At 44.1% G+C, this 9,759-nt stretch overlaps 1 protein-coding gene across 1 annotated transcript in view; it reads left to right on the top strand.

Moving 5' to 3' along the window:
* Positions 1-80: 80 nt before the first annotated feature.
* The window catches only part of GNE (glucosamine (UDP-N-acetyl)-2-epimerase/N-acetylmannosamine kinase), a 34,083-nt gene continuing 24,404 nt past the window's right edge, over positions 81-9,759 (top strand). The window contains exon 1 of the mRNA XM_010565463.1: positions 81-117. The gene's annotated coding sequence lies outside the window, so the exon portion shown is untranslated. The remainder of the gene's footprint in view (positions 118-9,759) is intronic.

Below are 9,759 nucleotides of genomic sequence, written 5' to 3'. Positions count from 1 at the left end.
GGCCCCGGCTTGGTAGCGGCAGAGCCGCCGGGGAAGCGGCTCAGCGCCGTGTACCCGCCGGCCGCCATGGGGGCCAACGCGCCGGCGCCCCGGGAGCCGCTCGCCCGCGGCCCCCACGTAAGTCCGCGGTTTCGCTCGCCGCCGGCGGGGGTCCCGAGGGGGGAAGGCCCGGCGGTGCGGGCGGGGGACCGCCTCCGGGCGTGCTCGCCGTGTAGGGGACTGCGGGAGCCGCCCTTTGTCGGCGGCTGTCCCCCAGGCGGGTGAGCGAGCCGGGGCCGCGGGCAGCGGCCCGGCGGCTCTTGCCCGCCCCGGGGGAGGCAGCTTTCCGCCGAGCCCGTGCCTGCAGGCGGCCCGAGCGAGGGCAGCCCTGCGGGGGAGGGCGAGCCGGCGCCCGGCGTGTAGTGATCCCCGGGAGGGAGCTGCCCTGCCCGCTCGGCGAGGATGTCGCGGCAGGTGCCGTCTCCAGGGCCGACGCGGGACCGGTCTCCGTACCTCCGTTTCTCCTTCTGGCTTGTGGGATTTGCGGCCGTGCTGGCTCATGTGCTGGGCATTTAGAAGTTCTCCGGAGAACGGTGCTAAATGGTTGCCCGTTTGCGCCCGTTCTCTCTGTATTCTCTTTTCATTATTCAGTCCATAGCAAGCTTCGGGGAGCTGGCGACCTCCCCAAAGCTACCGCTCTATCCCTTGTCACTGTGACTTCCTTGTCTGTTATTCGGCAGATGAGAGATTAGGTTTGGATTCACCCATGTTGGGGTACTGCCTGGAGGGTGGTCTCAGCAGGGGTTTAGGATTATTAATCAGTTTTATTTTGCTAATGTACCAGTGGTAATGAGGAATGGCCCCACCATGCCATGTCCTGTACAGGCAGAGTGGGAAGAAAGGCATGGACCCTCAAAGGATTCACATCCAAGCAGGATATGGACAGGGTTTGGGAGAAAAGACATGAATGCAGGCAGGGTAACAAGGGGGCTTGAGCACTGTGGGGTAGTTTTTTAGCAGGTTTTCTCAGAAGGCATTCAGCTAACAAGTGAGCACAACACTGAGGGAAAGGCAGAGGAGAGGCATACAGCAGGGAGAAGGACAGCAAGTGCAGAAGAGTTGGGAAGGTGGCACTGGAGAGAGGGCCGAAGAGCCAGCCAAGCCCCCTGAGGGTGGTCCTGATTCCTTGCCCTTTGGCCAGCACTCCCGCTGCAGAAAGTAGTTCTGCTGATGCTGTTGCCCCAGGCTGTTCACTTTGCCACCTGCAAAGCCGGTTTTGTGGCTGCCTGTCAGCTGTTTTAAGCTACCAGGGGATATGGCTCTCTGCATGCAGGATTAGTGTGGAAAAGGCATTGGAGGTGAAGTCTGCCAAAATAAGAAACAAAAGGTGTGTGCCTATTATGCAAAGAAGACTTGTCCCATTTGAATCTGAATGTCTTACCACGTCAACTGGAAATGCCTCTTTCTCTGAAGTGTTTCTTCACATATCGTCCCTTTCCTCTTGCCTCCCACAGCTTTGAGTTCAGATTTGGCTGCAGGTTTCCATGAGATCTGGAGGTGCTGAGAAATACGATTGCCTTGGATACTCTCCAATAAAGGCATCCTTCTAGGACTCAGATTTAGGCTTTAAAGAAATGGATTTCCAACAAGCACTGAAAATATGTCTGTTTTCCTTATTTTTAAGTAAGAAATTAAGTAACAACGTTTTTTGCCCTCTTGTAGCAGTATTTCTTTACGGGCTCTAAGTCCCAAGTGTGACACCACTGTGTCAGTGCATCAGATGCTAAAGAGTAAACCAACTTCGGGACAGAAGTGAAAATTAACAAAGCTCCCCATTCATATTGAGGAAATCAAGGACACTGATGGAAACTATAGAATGTTTGCATGTCCCCCAAGGCTTTAAATTAGAATGTTAGTACACAAAAACTAAATGAGCATTTTTACTTGGGAGGACTCTTCTACTAGATTTCTCACTGCTGCATTGCTCGTTTAGTATATCATACTTAACAAGTCTGCCTGCAGCCTGGAGAACTTCAGCTAGTAAGAAGGTTGGCAGCCCACACTAAGGGAATAATTAAGGAAAGGAGATTCCCATCAACGCTGTGCTGCTCAGGGAAAGGGTGGTTTTTTTGGGTTATGTAAAACTGAGACTAGGGCAGAGTCAAGGATCCCTGTAATCTTTTCCATAAACCAGAATGATTTCATGTGGTAGAAGCCACTCATAGTGAATTTCCCACTAAGTACTTAGCTTTGAAAATATAAAACGTCCTTTGAAGATCCTGTTCAAATTAGATGCTTTTTCTTACAATTTAATAGTAAAAAATTGAGATGGATCATAGAACATTGTATAAGAAAATACAGGCATGAGAGCATGCTACACAATGTCAGTATTTCATAACTGCCTTTCAGAGATTCACAAGGAGGTTTCAGAAAGCACAAGAAAAGTAAGAGGGAGAGCCTCTCACAACATGGAGTCTCACTAGCCAAATGGCAGGGATATTCTGGCTGAGTTTCTAATAAATACTGCCTCAGGCAGCCGGGCCAGTCAGAAAGTGATCTGTAACCACATGATTTTGAGTAACCTCCTACATCCTGGCACATAGAAGGCCTTGGGAAAATAGACTGCTAGTCTCTCAATGGTGTATAGTCTTTCCCAGAGGACTCAGCATAGCCTGCGGACATGTGTGTTGAAGTTAAAACATCTATGGGGAGAGTTTCCCTTCCTGCAAAATCAGGGAATATTTTAGCAGTTGCTTTTATTTCTTTGTAATTCTGGACCATCTTTCATTAAAACATCCAGTACTAAATCAAAGCTTTAATAAAAAACCATGGATAGCAAATCCAGCTGAGAAAATTAGACTATCCTGAAAGTTAAGTCAGAATAACAGCTGACTCAGGTGCTCTTCATATGACTTTTTTCCAGATAAGTATCAAAAAGAAGGAAGGAAAGAAATAAATGGCCATTTAACATGTGGGGTTTTTTTTCTTTTCCTAAATGTCATCCTGAACTCTAAAGATTTGCTCTTCATCATTTACAAGGTCCTGGCTTCCTGTCCAAGTAAAGCACGTTTACAGAAGGTTTGTTGGTTGAAGGCTTTCTATGCACTCTTTAGAGATAGTACGTCTTTTAAAATTGTGTGTTTGGTTTTACTTTTCCTTGACTTTTGTTTCTTGCTTGGAAAAACAAAACTCTTTCTGGAGATTGCGTGTAATGAAAGTAAGAGCTGTAGATACTCCAAACAAAAAATGAGGACATTTTATTCTTGACCAAGAATTAAAGACATCTTTCATGTAATGCCTGACATAGAAAACACTGTGCTTTTGACTGGCATTTGTGCCTTCCATTACATCTCTGCAAGCTTCTTCAAATGAAAAATCTGAAATTGTTTCAGGAAATTCTAATAGTTTAGGACTTAAGATTGCTCTAAAAGTCACATTATTAAAGAAGACATTTGAATAACTCAGCTAATGATACCTTGTGCGTTATAAGCTTCCAAGACAGGAGGATTTACCCTTTGCTTAATGAACAGCTACAGCTACACTTCTTTGCCCATTTTATATTCTCTGTCTCTCAAAATTTCCTCATCTCTCTTTGAAACTGTAAACTGACTATATGCTTTGTACGATAACCATCTTTACAATTACATTTTCTTCTTTCATCACATTTTTTGTCTTAGTGCAGATAATAGCCAAAGTAGAAGTCCATAAACTACACACAAAACAAATTCTTTTAATACGTAAAAAGGTGGATATACATGTTTACTATTATAATTCTTTAGTCCTGATGTTAGATCTCTGCTTAACAGATATTTTTTGGTTAAGTATTTAGTAGCATTAGTACCCCTTAAAATTAGAAAGTAGGAATTACCAGTTAAGACATAATATTACAAATATTTGTCAGCCAACAGTCACATTGAAAACAGAGCTGCATGCAAGTAGGATGCCATGGAGCCTCAGAAGGGATAAGAAATATGTAAAAAAGAGATACTAGTTGGACGAAAAGAGAAATAGGAACTCTAGACCTGTTGACAACACAGGAGTTATTTATTAATAGTGGCCAGACATTTTTTGGCATATTAATATTGCCAGCCATTTAACTTTCTTTTCAACACAGTATGTCAATTTTAAGTGGAAAAATTAGGCAGTCTTATCACGAGATGATTGTTTCTGGCTCCTCCCCTCCTTTTCTCCCAGGTTCTGGCCTGTTCGACCTCCTGCTCCAAGACAGTACAGCTCTTGCACCTTTGTTAAAGCTTGCAAAAGCCTCCACAGACCTACACGCACAGCTGCTCCTGTCTGGACAAACAACACAATCCACCCTTAGTCTCTTTGCACCCACTGAAAGGAAGATTGGATTGAGGGCAGAGGGCTGCATGGTGCACAGCAGAACACAAGATTAGAACCACAGCACTACTGGAACATGGTGATTTTGGTATCTTCCATCTTTAAAATTGCAATAATACAGAGGAATGAAACAGAAACAACGTAGGTTTAGCTTCCACTGAAAGCTGGATAGAGAATTAAGCTCAGCCTTGCAAACTTGCCTCTTTTTTTATCACTCGTGATAAAAGCCCGAAGTGAGAAAGCTTAACAGAACTTGCTTTCTGGTCTTTCACATGAGAGCCATTTTCATCCATATAACTTGGCTGTTTCTGCTGCATGATTTCCTCGACCAAGTATGCATAACAAAAAACTCTCCCAGCTGTAGCTAAGGTGGAAACTGCGATCTGGTATTTGGCAGACTTACTCACTGTTCTTACCTAGTGATGACAGCTTCCAATCAAGTTGATTCCTTGCTGTCTTTTATCCAAATAGAGACTCTGAGTATGGACAGCAGCTCTATTCATTCCTGTTTGAACATACCCCAAGCTGTTTTAAGTAAACCATGTTGTCTGCAAGGGGTTTAGAAGCATAGCACAGGCATCAGCACAGTAAGAAGAATTCCACAGTAAGAAGAATCACCCCAGCCTAGGCTGCCATTGTTCAAGACCAACTGGTTTGAAGCCAGCTTGGGTATGTTGAACTGTGTCATATTCCCCAGTGGATGTTTGATGTGTGTCAACAATCAGCAATAGCAATCAAATTTATTCCAGCAGGACTGAACAGGAGTGGAGCTTCAGAAGAGACAGACAAACCATAACCTTAAAAGCTTCTAATCCAAGTAAAGAAAACAGATCCTTCTGAAGGATTAAACAGATCACAAAAGTAGAGGGAATCACATGATGCCAGCAAAAAAGTGGGTCAGTTCCACTATTTTATTTTTAGAGAGAGGGAGTTGGAAAGAAAAGCTTTGTGTTTTTTTCCAGCTGAAATTAAGATAAAGGCTCACATTGTTAGAGATTGAACAAACTGAAAAAAATCCTACTGAGGTTGCCAGCACTCTTTCCAGTGCTTTGCGTGGGTTTCAGATGGATAGTATCTCACCCCCCAACCCTGAGCAAGGAATCCCCTAGAATGGAGGTTAGTTTTCATACCGTGCCTCTATCACATCCTACAACTCTAGCTAGTTACTGGAAACTTGAATCAAATTTTATAGGATATAAGCAAATGCAATTATATCGTAATACACCAGACATCAGCATATGCCATCTTTCCAATAAGAAAGAAGAGGCTGTTAATCTGTTATGGAACATTTGTAGCTCTAAAAAAAAATCCTGTGATATTTTTTAGCTAATTCCTAGTTATTTCAGTGAGATTCATAACTCTGCTTGTTACCTGGGGTTTTGATGCACCTGATTTTAACATAGAATCATAGAATCATTTAGGCTGGAAAAGACCCTTAAGAGCATCGAGCCCAACCATTAACCTAACACTGCCAAGTCCACCACTAAACCACGTCCCTAAGCACCATGTCTACACATCTTTTAAATACCTCCAGGGATGGTGATTCAACCACTTCCCTGGGCAGCCTGTTCCAATGCTTGATAACCCTTTTGGTGAAATTTTTCCTTATACCCAATCTAACCCTCCCCTGGTGCAACTTGAGGCCATTTCCTTTTGTCCTATCAATTGCTACTTGGGAGAAGAGACCGACACCCACCTCACTACAACATCCTTTCAGGTAGTTGTAGAGTGCAATAAGGTCTCCCCTCAGCCTACTTTTCTTGGGGCTAAACAACCCCAGTTCTCTCAGCTGCTCCTCATAAGACAGCTCCCTTCACGAGTTTCATTGCTCTTCTTTGGACACATATCCTCCTGGAGACAGGGAACAAGTTTTCACATAGTTTTGGATTTCCTCTCCCTTGGCTGGGAATTCTGTGCCTAACAATCTTACCTACATACAGGTCCTCTTTTTGTGTTAGCATAAGACACCAAGCAAAGATGTGAGAGATCTATGTTGTGGTGAGGAGAGAATAAACCCCCAAATTTCCCTTTGTATAGCATGTATGTCATTGTCTTATCCTCCATCTCTTCTCTTTCTCTTAAACATCAGATATAAGCTGCAAGCCCATGATGTGATACTGGCCTAGCTAACACACTGCTGTGGTTGCTTACAGTTACTATTAACTGCACAGCTCACCTGGTAGTTTTAACTGGGAATAACAAACAGGAAAATGCAGGAAGGTAATAACTTGTTATGTTTTCCTTACTCTGTGTGTCTGTTTATATTATACTTATATCATGTAGTATGTGTTACTTGGTCTTTTCCTGTAAGAATATATATTAATAATGGAATGCATTCACAGGAGTTGAGCACTGTTGTCCCAGAATCTTCAGAAGTTATTAGTTTGGCAGTGTCAGAAGGACCTGCTCTTCTGAAAGCTCTATGATTCTTACCTTTAAAATTCACATTGCTTTCAAGTGGGTTAGGCTGGACAGTACAGAACTGACAGAGACAGCTGCTTCTAGTTGCTTCTGAAAATCTTGGCCCAAGTTTTCACTTTCTTACACTCAGCAGCTGGTTTTGACATAAATAAAATGGATGTAAATGAAGACTTAGGGAAAGAAGTAGTTAAAGCTCCACCTCATGTAGATGTTTGTTTAAAAAGACATATTCCCTTGCTTTCAGGTGGGAAGGAGTAACACGGTGCATAGCCCTAGTGCAGAAGATCACAGTGCTACTGACTGTCCACACTATCCATCTCCTGGACATAGTCATGCACTGACAAACCCCTCGTCAGACCACAGTTTAGCACCTTTCACCTCATTCAGGATGGGTTTCCAAAGAGTCTGATCTTTGAGCCAGCTGCAAACCAAACCAGATGATCTTGATCCTTCTGTTCAAATGTTAAGCAGCATGACCTCTCTAGAAAGTAAGCTCCTCATCTCGAGCATTTCCCAACCCTTTGTGTATTAATGTCTGTTTAGTCCCTGCACTGCTGCTACCATTTCTGCATAGCTTTTTGATGAGGAGACGGCCAGTGAAATAATTGTAAACACTGAGACCCTACTCTTCTAATAAGCCCCAGTACTGCTTCAGGGCTTGGCAAGGACAAGAGGCCATCTTCACCGTGTCATTAGAGCTTTTGAGCAGCAAAGGGTAAGTCTGACTGGAGCAGGCAGATTATGGCCTGAGGCTTCTCCTCCCATCTCATCTTTCTGGACAGCATTTGTCTCTCTGCTGGAGAGACTTGGGGCAGGACTCAGTAACACAAGATAAATTTCATCCTATTTATGTAGTATGTGAGGTCTGTGGAGGAGAAATAGCCAAAAGAAGCATAAACTTTCCCCCTTCTTCTGCAGCTTGTGCTGCAAGATGCTGAAACACCGTTAGAACATTTCTGGAAAAAAAACACATCAAGAGATGCGCTGATGCTGTTGTAAGAATAATTAACTCTCAATGCAGTTGCTTCTAGATGTATAAGTACTAGCATAATTCAGAATTTGTAAATATATACACACTCATACATACACTCATGCTCAAATATGATTCAGCCTCTTCCTCAGCATTTTGTTTCAGTGAAACCAGCTGTAGATATACTGGTGAGCTTATCATAACTGGAAAGCATTTACAGGAGACAATTCAAACTTACTTACAACAACGTTTCCAGAATGCACATAGGTTTTTAAGCAATGTGCAATATGTATAAAGAAAATCTAGTGATGCAGAGAACAATGAAAATAAGTGAGACATGAGTTTAGCCTAAGGTGCGTTCCAGTTGCTATTAGTACCTCTGGTCAGTATTTCAAGTTAAGATCCCTGGTAATTTGAGAAGTGTGTGTGCTGCAATGTTCTCAAAACACTGAGGCTTTAAGGAGCTATGACTCATTGGACCACAGCTGCCTGAGGACTCTGAATGTCACCGTAAGATGTTCTTTCTGTCTCTTTTGGGAAACAGTCAGTTCAGAATTTTAAACCTTTAAAGGTTTTTTACTTTACTTTTTAAATTACATTGCCATAATTCCTATTTAAGATCTTTTTTTAGTTGAAGACTTCAGTATTTGCTCCTCAAAGCCTTTCTAAACAAGTATGTGTAACGGCTAGAAAAGTCAACTTCCTCTCCCTAGTAAAGGACAGGAATGCAACCATTCCCATACCTTGCATCTGTTTTCTTTTAGGTATGTCAGACACAGGAATCACTATTAAGACTAATTTTTCTGAGAAATAGAGGGCAAAAGCAGAAGGGATTTGAGACACCTCAGTTATTATATGACGAACAAAGATACAATTTGGACTGAAAAACTATGTCAGAGTGCAGGTACCAAACAGTTGAATGTGGCACAGGCTTAATGAGATGGATGGCCCTACCGCATTAGACTGTCAGGTTTCAGCCACACAAATATGCGATCTATCAGAGAGAGAAAAATGGGTGAAGAATTCTCATTTTACTTGGATTGTGTGACACCTGCTACCGAAATGTTTTATTTAGCTGCTTCCACAGCAAAATATAGTGGGCATAGGTTGCTGTTGTTGCACATCATGCCTAGGGTATTGAACTGGGATCCAAGTCGCAGTAATCTCACTAGTAAGAGACCACTTTGACCCCAAAACACATCCACTGTGAGAAAACAAGACACATCTCTTTTACAATGAACTGAAACACGCAGATGATCAACAATACTTGACAGCTGATTTAACAGCTTTCTTGATTTTGTCACATGCCAATGAACTCAACAGGATTTAAGGAAATGCGGGCATTCTTGGCTGAATTAACACCAAAGTCATAGAACTCTGCAGCACAGACAGAAAGTCTGCATGACCTACAGGGAGGTGCTCTAACTGTAGAGGGCTATAGTTCCTCACAGCCTCCAAGATCAGGCAACCTCCATGTTCTTCCATGCATTGCTGTGGGCCGTGTCTGTTCCTGCTTTGCATCTTCTACCAGCAACCTCACAGTTCATAGTTTTCAGACATCCCTCATTTTAAAAGCTCTTAACAGGATGGTGATCCCCACTGAAGCTGTAAGATCATTCAGCAGTTTTAACTGGGTTGCTCTGATGTGTGTTGCATCAGGTTACTCCATATATAAACGGACAGCAAGAGGCTGTCCTGACGCAAGGATACGGTGGTTCCTTGTTACAAAGACAAGCCAGCGTATGACCCTACAAGCACCACCACGGACAGCCCCAAGCTCTGCCCTTCGTTAGGATGGCGTCCAGCTCGACGCTGCTCACAGCTCCTGCTCCGTCACTCTGCAGACACCCACGGCAGGAGGTGCGCGGTGCGTGCCAGGCCAGGAGAAAAGGCCGCGGCCCCGCGACCGGCCCCAAGCCGCAGGGCGCGGGGGCAGGGGGCGGTTCGCGGCGCGGGGGGAGGCCCGCTCCTCAGCGGAGCCCGGCCGCCCCTCCCCCAGCCCTCGGCAGAGCGGGACCGCCCTGCTGGGGGCGGGGCCTTCGTGC

This window comes from Haliaeetus leucocephalus, unplaced genomic scaffold, assembly GCF_000737465.1.
Source record: "Haliaeetus leucocephalus isolate CR32 unplaced genomic scaffold, Haliaeetus_leucocephalus-4.0 Scaffold192, whole genome shotgun sequence".
Lineage (NCBI taxonomy): Eukaryota > Metazoa > Chordata > Aves > Accipitriformes > Accipitridae > Haliaeetus > Haliaeetus leucocephalus.
Note: the sequence above shows the minus strand (reverse complement) of the source record. Positions and strands in the feature narration are given on the sequence as shown.